The sequence below is a fragment of the Brienomyrus brachyistius genome, unplaced genomic scaffold (assembly GCF_023856365.1).
Source record: "Brienomyrus brachyistius isolate T26 unplaced genomic scaffold, BBRACH_0.4 scaffold70, whole genome shotgun sequence".
NCBI classification, from domain to species: Eukaryota; Metazoa; Chordata; class Actinopteri; order Osteoglossiformes; family Mormyridae; genus Brienomyrus; species Brienomyrus brachyistius.
In genome coordinates, this window is record NW_026042345.1 from 722374 (window position 1) to 736120 (window position 13747).

At 45.1% G+C, this 13747-nt stretch overlaps 1 protein-coding gene across 4 annotated transcripts in view; it reads right to left on the reverse strand.

Moving 5' to 3' along the window:
* lingo2 (leucine rich repeat and Ig domain containing 2) overlaps nt 1–13747 on the reverse strand; it is a 219669-nt gene that overhangs the window by 175869 nt on the left and 30053 nt on the right. The gene's annotated exons all lie outside the window — the stretch shown is intronic.

Sequence of the window (13747 nt, forward strand, 5' to 3'; positions counted from 1 at the left end):
CAAAGACATCTCATTCTCATATGATTGGATTGAAATGGGGATTAGCTATCTCAGCATGAAGGTCATCAAATCGCCAGCCTACTTATTGTATTCGGGGCTTCCATTTAGCCATCACCTTCAACCAGGCCTAGTCGAAGGTTTTAATCACCCGTTATACACCAGGCATATGAATTTTGGAAATTAAAGGCCCCAAGTTTAAAAGCTCAGCTCATGTCTGGGGTGCTGACGACTGCGATGAAGCTGACATCAGAAATGGCCGCCCCTCTCCCTGACAGACGGAAACCAGTTTCCGTCGATTAGCTTCAAACCCGAAGTCATGTGCAGAATCTGTTTGCAGGTGCCTCGCTCGACTTTATCTAGGCCAGTGTCGCTGAATCACCCGACTCACTGGCTCTGTGCACAACGAAGAGCGAGAGTCCCGGCAAGCCAGGCTGAATCCCACGGTCGGCGTCGGACACTCGGACGAGTGTAGGGGAAGAGGGAAGGGCATCCTCATGAATGTCACAGCCCAAAGCGGAAACCATGATGTACGACCTGTCTGTGTCTCACCTTCACCCGCACAGGCAGGGAAAGGCCACCCTCTGTTTGATCGATACCCATAAAACAATGGAAGTCCTCTCCCCCCCCCCCCCATGTGGGATGCAGGTCAAAGCCCTCTGGGCAAATATCCACGACTGTCTGCCACGATATACAGACATAATATCATTTTATTGAAAAATAGTGTATAAAAAAGTTCCATATTGTATATCCAGAGCTGGTCTGAAGCAACAAATCACAGAAGAGAAGAGGAGGACGTAAAGCAAACTAAAGACGTCCCATTTGTCAGCTCCCTCCGAGACCTTTTTTGGTTCCTCTTTCCAAATGGTGCCATCTTCCCAGCTTGAAGCCATACGGAAGGGGAAGACTGCACACTTGGTGTGCTGGCTAAGTCAGACCCACAAGACACTACAGAGGGTTACTCACATCACCAAATAAAATGAGGATGAGGAAGATTTCCCTGCCGGCACTAAGAGGTAACTAAAAATATCAGACGGAAGGCAGGTAGGTGACCCTGCTTCTGGATCAAGGTGGTGCTGAAAATCCTACCTCAGCAGAGAACGACTGCTGGTTAACGCGTCGACGAACGCAAGAAAAGCACAAAGGTCCATTTTTAATGACCATTCTGAACATCTGCCTGTGTGCAGCACCTGCTTTCTCTTTATACCTTTAAACGTTTCGCTTTTTGATATTTTGACTTTTTCTATGCGGTTGACATGGCAAAACATCTCTGGAATAAAAAAAATCGGGAACTTTTGAATTTGGTTTATCTGCCACTGCTGGCTGGGATAACAAGACAAAGATAAAACGAACAAACAAACAAATGAACAAACAGCCCGTGATATAAACATAAAAACAATCATTTAAAAGAAGGGAGTAGAGTGGGTACTGGGGGATTGGTGATGACTTTTATGATTAAACAATTTACTATACGTCAGCCTTTTATTTATTTTTTGCTATGCATGGGCAATTCCAGATTTTTTTTAAGATTGGGTGCACAACACAGCCCATAAATCATACATAGAGGCCAACCTTTTAGCATTAGCCAATGATATGTTTAAAGTCTGTGATTGACAGGGGAGGGGACATTCTGGCGGCCAATCAGCTTTCAGCTGGGGTGTGTGGCTCTGCCCCTGTATACGCCCCTATTATGTCATGTCAATATGCAGCAGGGAACTGCTTTCTTCCTCCTTGCTGGAAGCCTGTAAGCGGAGATGCTCATACCAGAATCAATAATTATGGAAAAAGCCAAGGCAACATGTACTGCAGAGTGCCCCGTCAATGGACTTTGTATGTACCTGAGATCTCAAGATAAGCTACGGAAGATACATGAGTCTTCAAAGATGAAAAGACACACAAATGAATAAATCGAGATTAACGGGACACGCTTGCTTGCAAAATTGTCCCCTTTCCTTCTGTCTGTGACCTTAAACACCTGGGATACCATGAGAGGCCCCTTCAGTTCCTGTGGCCTCAGTGTGGAACCAGAACAGAGACCAGGAAAAGGGTCCTATTATTGCTGCTGATAAAATACAAATGATTGTGAAACAATTTAATGCAGTGGTTCCCAGTCCAGTCCTTGGGGATCGACAAACAGTCCACATATTTGCTCCCTCCCAGCTCTTGAGCAAAAACGTGGACTGTCTGTGCATCCACGAATACTGGACTAGGAAACACTACAATAAAGTGTTTTACAGTCTTTTATATTTCATGAGCTGAAAATGTGGACTGTCTGATATGGAGCTAGGAGGAACCAAAAACATGGACCGGCTGTGGCTCCCCAAGGACCGGACTTGGAATCACAGGCTAGTGTACTGGGAACTGAGAAGTGCAAGGTGGTGGCTGATGATTTCGGGAGCTGTTGAAGTGCCCCCCTCCCCCCCCACCCATTATCCTTCAGGTGACAGTGGTGTCACACTGGCTCCTCAGGGAGCTGGACGTGGGGTGTTCAGATCAAAGCTCAGTCCGATTTCGGCTGAAGCGAAAACGACTCACACGAAACACTGCTTTAAAGACACTGACAGAACTACAAACTGCGCAAAAATGCATTCTGCTCTGTAAATAAGATCACACCCATCCATCCTTCATCTATCCATCTTCCACAACCTCTTATCCCGTACATGGACGTAGAGAACATGAAGTCTACCACAGGAAGCCCAAGGCAAAAGGTAGGGGAGACCCTAGAGATGAAGTTAGTTACTTCTCTATGAATAATCAAATCTCTTTACAGATGAACAGGTTTAAAAGCTCAGCTGATACCGCCGTCAATCTCTTCCTTTAAGTTTGCACCTGACAGCTGTTTCCCCATCATATTTCCTACCCAAACGCATCGGTTTACCTTCTCTAAAAATAGTTTTGATAACAAAAGAGGGTTTATTTTGACAGCGGCATTACCTGAGAATATGAATTTGTTTGCCAGGGAAGCGAACAGCCAGCAGAGGCACGTCTGACAGGGGAAGTCAAACGAGCAAAGGATCCTAAAGACAGCTACGGGAAGGAGCCGACTTTGACACAACCGCTGCCACGAATTCCGCGCATTCCAGGGAAGAGCAGCATGCTCTGTTTTCTCACGACGGTCGCTGCGTGCGACCTGTGAACCTACGAGCGCACCGAGGGAGTTGGGCCGAGGTCAGGGGCCGAGCCAACCACTTCAAGTGGCTGATGGCCACTTTGCTTTGACCTGGCCTTTGCTTGAGTCCCTCTAATGAAGGCGGTCCCTTGTGAGAGCCCAATGGAAGACTCATATCTACCCTCTTGTGGCAAAGGCCTACCCTGCAATTCTCTCTGCCTTTGATAGCCGAGGGGGAGGCGGGATCAGCTCAAGCCTGTTCTTCTAATTGCTCCATTGAAGCTGTCGCTCAAAAAGTGAATCCCTTCACGTTGCCTTCAGTTCAAAATGTAGCACTAACTGCTAGCCGCACTCTGGTAATTGCACCCTCGGGGAACTTGAGAATTGGAGAATCCGCAGGTACGGGTTTCACGCCGTATGTGTTGATCCTCTCTTATCCCTTTTTCCGTTCATCCCATGACAGCGTCAGATCCTGAAACAGGCTTTCCTCGGCGTGAGAATCAGCTTGCAGCCTCTGGGCCTGGTTCCCACGGAGGTCCCCCGGCACCCAAGGCTCTGTCTCCATCTTTAAAACTCGATCCCCAGTGAATTCCATGCCTCGGAATCCCATAGTCATTGGGACGAGCCCCAAAAAAAAAGCCGGTTCAGCCAGAGAAACCCATCCGTCTGTCTGCTGGCATCCTCATTCTGCTTCGGCAAAACCCCCTTTTGTTCCTGCCACACAGATAAAGCACGGAACCCTCTAGACAGAACATATAGACATTCATGCTGAGAGATTAAGCTTGCTTCTCTCCAGTACTGTACGACTTAAGGGTTAAAAAAAAAGTTGCATAGTTATACAATAAAAATATCTACCTGGATTGTTTTATGCGATCCAGAATTGTTACCCTCATTAAAAATTCTCACTAATTCATAATGAAAGAGCCACCATTCGTGCAATAATAAGAAAAATCCCATTGTATGCAGATATACCAGGCCTCAGAAGGAAAGAACAAAGGAAGAAAGACTCCTCACAAAGTTGCCTTAAACAGTATAATAATAAAATAATAAGCACTGCTATTCTCTATGCAGTGTTATCCCACAGAAGGCTTTTGAATAATAACAATTCATTTGACTTTGTAACTTTTGCTTGAATTAATCACGTTTCTGTTTATCTACAGCCAATATTTTGCCATATTTCAGTTTGGGTCGAGTGAGCAGATAACCTACAAGCTTATGCACATATCTGAATATTTACAGAACCCGTATACTAAAATGTCACCGGATTAGACGTTTCATGTGGTACCAGTACTCCAGGGCTACGGTGAAACTTACAACAAATTTACATAGAAATATATGTTCTCTCTCTTTACAGGCTCTCTCTCTCTCTCTCTCTCTCTCTACCTATCTATCTACCCCCCCCCCCCTCCCAGTCCTAGTTCATGAATGCAGATACATGCCTTGCACATTATTTAAAACACTTCTCAGTTTAACTACTCCTGGAGGTAGATTAAGTTGTAGAACCTTGTCTCCATCTTGGATTTAGTCTCACAGATATCCTACGCATCCCCAATTACGCTCAAAATATTTGCATCCTACAGTGCTCAAAACAATTCGATCGGTAAACAAAACCGAAGGTGACAGCGGCAGATCTGAGAGATCAAGCCGTGGCTCTTTAGAGTGTATTAACAGCTGCCCTCGCTGCTTGCCGGGGAAGAAACAGAGAGCGGAATGGCGGCCTCCTCCAGGAAGCCGCGGGGAGTTGCTTTGTGGAGAGCATTGTGTTTCCGCTGCCTTATTTCTGGCTGCCATTTGTCACTCTGCCTCGTAAATAGGCCACAGAATAATTACTATTCTCAAAATTCAGCTAACACGGGATTGGCTGATTCTGTCGCCGTTTGCTTTGAAACACGCAGCCGGCACATACAGTGCTGCTATGCGGCATTACTGAGATAGTCAGGCTGTCAGGCCCATGCTGTGTGAAATTCAGGACACAGGGAGACAGGGAGCAGGGTGCAGGATGTTTACGTCCCCGCTGCTGACGGTTATGCGCTTAGCATAAGTAACAAGTGAGGATGTTCGCCCCGAAATCCACATCCAACACTCCCTTGTTTCATTGAATTACATGATGTTGATGATTTATTTAACATTTGCACAAGTATGCTCATGGAGTTTTACTTGCACAAAAAATGTTCTGAGGACCGAGCGAAAAACGATTGGTTCAGAGAGAGAGCCAATCAGATTGTAGAGGAGGTGAGTCCAAGCAACTAGAGGAGGTGGAACCAACCAATGAGATGTCTTGGTCCCACCTCCTCTAGTTGCTTGGACACACCTCCCAAGCCACAAGGTACAAGCACACTGGAATGCTTCCATTCATGTATCCCATCATGCTCTCCTTTGAGACATACGAACACATATATAGAGAAAATAAAGCTTTGGTTCCAAGCACAGGGTCAGGCCATTTATCCAGTACCCCAGGAGCATTGTTTGGGGGCTAAGGGCCTTGCTCAAGGACCCAACAGACCCTTGAATGGGCGAACTGGAGAAGGGGATTCATGCTGGCAAGCATCCAATCACATTTATTTATTTGCTTCTATATATTACTCCACATACTCCTATTCAGAGGACCACATGAGCATTTTACGGTAAGGAATTAATCACAAGCAGAAAAGCGTCAGGTCACAGGAAGGGCAAAGCATCTTTTCATTTCTGGTTGGAATATTTATTCAGCTCTGTAATTATCTTTAAATTAATGCCTAACAAGGCTAGCAACTTTAAAACCTTACAGATTAAGTAAAACATTTGATCAGGGTCGGCCGAACTTTTGCTAATTTTTCTAAACTTTTCCCATCCTGGTCCTTGGAGGCCCTGACCAGGATGTGCCGACTCAGCATGTTTTTGGGGGAAATAAGCTGTATCCATGCACGTCCTGCACACCCAGCGCTCAATTTCTGATGCTTTTGATTTTTTTTTCTCTCCCTCCAAAAAGAGCGACTGGAAATGAAATTAATAATGTATAAGTCAGATAAGTCTACTCAATTTCCTATACAAAAGGAGTATTTGATGAGATCCTACATCTGGACTCTGGACCCCTACTCTGTGGGGAACACAGAAGTATGGTCTCCCATAGCAACTATGGTCCGTGTAGTATTTGTTTACCGAGCCTGCTTACAGAGACTGCAGTGGGTGCCTCAGAGGATACCGTCGCTGATTAATAACCAATCATAAACTCTATGTGCTATTCCATCACTAAATGGAGTGTAACATCATATTTAATTTGTCCAAACAAAGATTTTTATTTATAATCTCAAAGCCTATTTTTTTTGTCATACTTCTAATGTACAGAAGCACAACGTATTTAAGAAGAAAGATTGCAAAAGGGCAAATTATTTCATGATCTACTAAAGGAATTGTAGAAGTCCACTGTTATTCAAACCTTAAAGGATATTAATGTTGAATAGAATCCCACCATGTTGACATGGGGAGCATCTAAACTCCACACACAGACCGAAATTCAGTCCGTAAGGTTGGTGTATGTGAGACCACAGCGCTACTCGGAAAGACCACCTTTATAACCACCCAGATAACAAGGAACGTTCCTAGAACGTAAGCCAATGCTATGTAAAGGTTCCATCTACTCATCAGGGACCGGTTCACAGGGGAGACCTGATGCCATCCCCGGTGGCCTTTGGCCGGGGCTCAACCCTGGACTTGGTGCCAACCCATCACAAGGCGCAAACACAAACTCTACTAGCAGTTTACAAACACTGATTCACCTCACTCTGCATCTGAGGCAGGATTTCCATCCCCAACTCAGGATGTGGGGCAAGTAATACACAATTAGCCATCATGATGCCAAATAAAAACCATTCATTATGTATATCACGCATAAACTTAAGCATTCCTGCCAGTTATGATAATATTTTCATTCACATCATTATTTCAAAACGTCATCGCATGAGAAGTTCCATCAGACAGGCAGACTGGCGGGCATCCATTTAAGGTGACGTCGCTGAAACTGGAATTTTACAGGAGCATTAAAGCAACTCTGTAGGGGAAAATACGGATAATGAAAACAGGCACATAAATTATCCAAAGCCGGACGGATAAATCGTGTCTCGGTATGAACGTGGATCACGATCCGTTTCTGGCTCTTCCCGCGGGCTTAATCGAGAGCCAATGGCACGTGCCTGCAACAGCACGTGCGAGAATTGTAATGTACGACGGATTTAAGAAAAAGCGACTCGGGAAGTTTATGAAGCACCGATTTCCAAATATTGCTCAGCGACGGCGTAAACTCTCTGGCTCTTTATCCGCAGCTTTTTCCCTGAGGCAATTTGCAATGCTAAACTTTTTGCCTATTTTCTCGCCTCGTCTTTTAACTAAAGCTATCTGGTTTAAGTGCCTCGTACACGTGTAAAACAGCGGGGTCCCTCCCCGGACTCGCACAAACCTCAGTCACAGATCCGTCTCCTGAAACACAGTCCTACGCCGACTTCCCTAATTACTTGAATTTGCATAAAAGCAAAAGCGAGCTTACGACCCACAACCTCACTCATCTGTGCGTTAGGAGTTTGATGAGCTATTCGCTTACTGGGAAGTCCAGGATGAATTATTAAAGAGTCCGCGCTGTTTTATGAGGATAGGAAGTACATAGGGGGTGAGTTCAGAAACATACCAGCTGGGATCGTTCCCTGTTATCGCGGACAGCCATTTCCGCTACAACATCCTCCTATCTGGACATTTACAGTCATTACCAGCAACACTGGCATGGCCTTTTTGTTAATGAATCTATATTTTAACGAGATTCAGACGTAAAATCAATATGTCTAATCTTATGTAAATCAAATCCATCATACATTACAATTTGCTTCTCAGAAGGTTTCACCAGTTAATAACCTAACAGCTATCAAACTAACATCAGTCATGTCTTTGTTTTGAGAGAGTGGGACAGGATCAGACCAGCGTCGATTGTTTCTGAGCTAACAAAAGACGGGGACCTTGATTTACAATGCAGCAGGTCAGATACAATTAACAGGAGGGGCGCTATTTGCCTTTCCCGCGAAAAGGCTATCGATCATTTGGATGATTAAATCAACATTTTTGGCACAACACAATCTGCTCGCTGAAGACTAGGTCTACGTGTAAATGAAAAACAACATTTCTGTATAAATACATTGAAAGTCTGCTGTTATTACTGATATTAATATAATGAAATGTTTCAAATATACTTTATCAAATGAAACACTTATTGCAACCTAAAATATGAATGTGCTATGCATCATGATTATTAAAAAATCACAACCATACGTGCAACAGTTACTTGAAAAAAGCTAGAATATAACAATCAATCATTCAATGTTTGGTTAAAGGCTAATAAGCCTAATTAGTGTGTTCTTCTGCAGCTGATTCGGAGAAAGTACATAAAACTTTGTGCTAGAGAAAAAGCATAACCTGTGAATTTATTCGCTAGCACCCGCCACGCTCTTGTTGCTTAATTTAAGTGTCAGCTGACTGTTGGCACTGTAACCCCTTGCTGGAGTCTAAGTAAGTTCATTTGTTGGGACATTTCTCCGTACCCACACTTCGGCGCCACTCCAATCCGACTGTATCCACCCATAAATGGCCACTGACCCGGAATAAACGGGAGAGTCGTTCATGTGGAAAGTGCTAAGAGGAGCTAATGGTGACTGGGCTTCCCCTCAGACCCACGACGGCATGGGTCCCCGAGGAACAAACACACACACACATACATAAACACACCGCTAGCTTTTACCGGGAGCGGATGCAGGCTGTCGTCCCGGAGGCTTGCTGAGAGGACAGGCCGCCCACACCACCAGGCCCCGAGGGCAGCCTCCCGTCACGGAGCAGAACCGCTCTAACGACAGGTGAGAGTGGCCTGCAGGATCGCAAGGCCATGTCCCCAGCCTGCTCTCACTGCCTCCACCCACTCTGAATCTGCTAAACGATGCTTGACAAGCCCTGTTTGGAGACGGGGGCAGGTGGGGGGCATGCCCTCTCTCATAGGCTAATTACCTCCCATGCCTCTACACCTCCCCAGGGGGGTAGCTATTGTCTGCCCCCCCCCATCCACCCCTCCACATTACCTGATCCAATGACCAGTGACTTGTCTGCTCACAGCTGTGAGTAAGCGAGCCATCCATCCACAAAGCACCACCAAGAAACAGCAACAGAACTATGACTCCATTACCTCCCGCCCCCATAGACCGGACCAAAATCAAAGGAAGGAGCCGATTACTAAATGACTTAATTTCGTCCCAAATAGTCACTTCCTGTGGTTAGACGCATGGGTGGGGTTTGATGTTAGATTGTCAAAATCAGCACTAGCCCCTAATCGTGCAGGGGCTGCATTTCCATTATACCCAACACACTTATCTCCGAGCGGAAACAGGTTTAATGGATGTGGCATATCTGATCTGAGACTGACGGGCCTCCACAAGTACCACATGCGTGGGTCAGGCCTCTAAGTGCAGCGGTCACACTTGCATCATCTATTTATCTGGGTAGGTAGATGGAGAATGGACAGCTGCATGTGATTGGCCATCATATTTACAGGAAGTGTAGAGTATGTTCCCCTGATTGGTTCCTTTGTGCTTCCTTTGTGTTATTGGTAAGTTATTGACTCATCCAGGAAGGCTCATTAAACTTACACACACATACATACACACACACACACATACGGATTATCTATTCAACCAGCTTCCAACCAATCATCTACTACATGGTCCTTGGGAGCCTGATGCTTATACCAGACAGTATACAAGGGAACAGCACTACCGCGGAAGCATTGGGCTCAGGCGATACAGTAAGATAAAACAATCGTGATTGTATGTGTGTGAGTGGTTAGATCAGTCGGCAGAAATGTGCTGTTGACAGGCAAATACATTTCTCTTTCTCTTTGGTCTTAGTAACGCCACAGATCATTAAAAACTGCTAAAAATACATGAAGATAAGACTGTCATTTGATTTTGTCACCAAGTGAAGTGTTATGAAACCAGTCCACCTGATTTTCTGCCAGCCCACCCACGCTATGACTTCTGGATCTGCTACTGGTCAACCATGGATGAAATGTCAGTCCGTCAAGGGGCATGCAACATACCTAAACAGACAGTCACACACGAAGGGCAATTGAAATGATTCAAGTCACCCATCTACATGATTTCATGCTACACGAGGAAATCAAAGTACCCAGTAAAAACACATGCAACACGAGAAGATCATGCAAACAGACCGGACATGGAAAAGGGACACAACCTCAGAGGGAAATCTTTTTTTGTTTGTTTTTAATGACAATTCTTATTTAAAATGTTTACTTAAAGAATATGTTTGTTATTAGATATTGTTAACTCATCCACTTTTTTGCAGCCAAAAATTTGCATATCTTCTACTTGTGAAGGAGTTTCAGTGACATTTATCCCGAAGGTTATTGCATCAGGAACTCCGGACTCAAGGGTTCTTTAACGCATTGATTGGCCCTTAATGGCTGTGAAAGTCAAGTCGCAGAAATCGCTTGAGCAATCAGTGTTTGTGGGACCAGTTACTGGGCTGTGCAGGGAAATTCATCAACTGATAACACTGAATATCCATCACGATTAATAAAAGCTATCTGTACCAGACACTGCTGATCTCTGGAAAAGGACTTTGGAGTACAATTCAGCAGAACCATAGTCACAGCAACACATTCTAGAAGTTTCCTTGAGAGGGAGACACTTGTTAATCTACTTTGCAAGAACCAAAAAGTAATAAGGCTGTTGAAATGGAGTATGTAAGACTATGTCAATTAATCAATAATTAAATACGTAACAGCAGCAATTCTATTCATTCATCCTGTGCTTATACTGCTTAGCCAATACAGAGTGACGGTCAGTCTGGAACTGTTCTTGGGAGTTTTACTTACACAAAAAAAATGTTCTGAGGGCAGAACGAAAAATTATTGGTTCAGAGAGACAACTGGAGGAGGCGAGACCAACCTATCAGATGTCTTGGTCCTGCCTCCTCTAGTTCCTTGGACCCACTTCTGCCCTCAGAATATTTTTGTGTTGGTAAAACTCCCATGAGCTCAGGAGCCTGTTCCATGCGGTACACAGGACATGGGGGACCGTATACAAAATACCAGAATACTACAGAAGACACACAAATACACACACGGACTCTACGGGCCTTTTGTATAGGGGCTGGTGTAGTTCCCTTCTAAATCAAACCAGTGTTTCTCAACCCAGTCCTCGGGGACCCCCCTGACAGTCCACATTTTGGCTTCCTCCCAACTCCCAGCATACCTGAAGCAAGCAATCACACAACCAAAAAATACCAAATACTCAGTACAGGTGTGCGAGGAGGGAACAAAAATGTGGACTGTTTGAGGCTCCCCGAGGAATGCAGGAAGACTCCGGCTTACCCAGAGGAAGCCCACAATCACAAAGAGAATATGTTATCCCCACACACAGCCATAGTGCGAATCCAGCCCCAAACCCTGATCGGGCCAAAGCCGCCATATCAGAACCATTCTAGCAAAACAGAACCAGAACAAATGAATGAAAAAGCCCTCGATTAAACATTGTTACATTCAGCAGAATCACATATGACTGATCCAAGGTTGCATAAATTTTCACAAGACAAAAAACACTGAATATTTCCTCTCCAGTTGCATCCATTTGGTTAGCTGCATTTTCTCTTCCCTTTTTGCATCATCAGAAACAGAAGTTGGCTGATAACGGCTGCTTATCCAGAGGCAGACAGATAGCAGGCTGAGTGGGGGGCTTATCCATACAACATTCCTGGGTTTGGGGGGGAAAACCCAATTTTACCGCTTCCCCGCACACCCCCCACCCCCCGCTATGCGGTTTATCTTCCCTCAGCAGCGTCTCTCTTTGTTCCCTCGATGTCGCTGCATGATTCATCTGCGCATATCCCCTGTTCTCCACCACCCCCTTTTGTTTTCGTGACAACAGCCCTGCGTCCTATTAAAAGCCCCCTCCCCATGTGGGCCCCACCGGTCCACCGCTCGCATTATTCGGTATGAGGTAAACGGGGGCCGAGAAAGAAATCCGCTGCCAAGACATCAAGGTCCTGCCAGACCGTGATTACGGACCACCGATTAACCGGCGGTAACACCGTCGCCACGGAGACCCACAACTCGCGATTTGCAGATAAGGGCCGGACAAACGGCATGGAGACCAATCCAAGGTACCTGTGCAGTGGGTTTGCTGCTGGCTCTACAGGCCTGAGATCCACCCATTTTTTTTTTTTTAACTTCCCATTCACACACAAGAAGTTTGACTTTCACAACTCGAGAAAGTGTGCCTTCATTCCTTCGGGGAATTTAACAACGGGAAAACTTTAAAGAGAGGAAGATTAGTGCATAAGACTGATTTCTCTTCAGTTTTAAATTGTATCCACAATTTCCTGTAGGGAGAATCGTGCTTAAAGCTCTCCTCACTCACATTTTTAATTTATACGATGTCTAATTGGATGAATACATATTATGGGATTTCAGTATTTTGCGGGGAATTTCATCAACGCCCGCCCCGACGAAAGTCAGAAAGTTCAGCTAAATCGGCAGGAGCCTGCACCCTTTGGGAGGGCATAAATGTCTGCTCCTCGCCCCTCCAGCTCCCCGCTCCTGCCCACGATCGCTAAAGATGGATGTGAAGCCGCGCAAGCGCTTCGATCTAATGCGGGCGCCGGGTGACTTGATCCTGCTGCAAAGTCTAGGAGACTTTTGCAAGGTCGAATACGCCGCCGAAGATACCCAGCAAGTCGATATGTCACCCCCTCATGTCAGAGGGTCTCCACACACAAACAGGAATACTCGCACACAACAGTGCTTCCAACCAAAACGCTGTCTTCATACTCAGTTGAGTGGCTCCCAGTGCTGAACTTCATACTCAATGGCTTGACACCACGTCCTGGGTTATTTCGTTTGGTGTGCCTGTAGCTTCCGGGATAGGCTCCAGACCCCTGCGACACTATGCAGGACAAGCAGATATAGAGGATGGATGGATGGATGGATGGAGCAGTTTAGCTCAACATTAAACTCATTTAGAGTTTCTAAAGCATCATTAGCCACCAGTTAAACGGTGACTAATAATGTTATTTCCAGAATTTGAGGTACATGTAAAGATATGAGTCTGTAATCTTGGCTTGCCAGCACCACAGTTTTGCATATAGGTTGCAGCTAATTAGTTATAATTAAGATCTAATGGTGTATTCTCAATAAAATAAAAATTCAATGATAATTCTGTATATGTCTCGTAGCCAAATGGTTGAATTCTGAGTACATGAATCACCAAACCACTATTCCTGTGCGGAATATCGGACTGCTGGAATATTTAAAATTGTAGGGTACAAATTTTACAAACTTCAACATGAGAGCCCCTTGGACAAATGACAAAGATTCCATCCATGTAGGACAAGCAGATACATGGATGGCATCCATCCACCCATCCATCCATCCATCCATCCATCCAACTGTAAACACCAGTTATTCAGTACAAGCTCCTACTGCATTGGAGAAAAGTGTGATTAACATTTAAAAAATTCCAGACAGGGTATGACATAGAAGAATCCCTGAATTTAGGCATCGATCAACCAGCATTGACCTCTGTCATGCCATCTCCACCTATGGCCTCCAGACAACCCTTG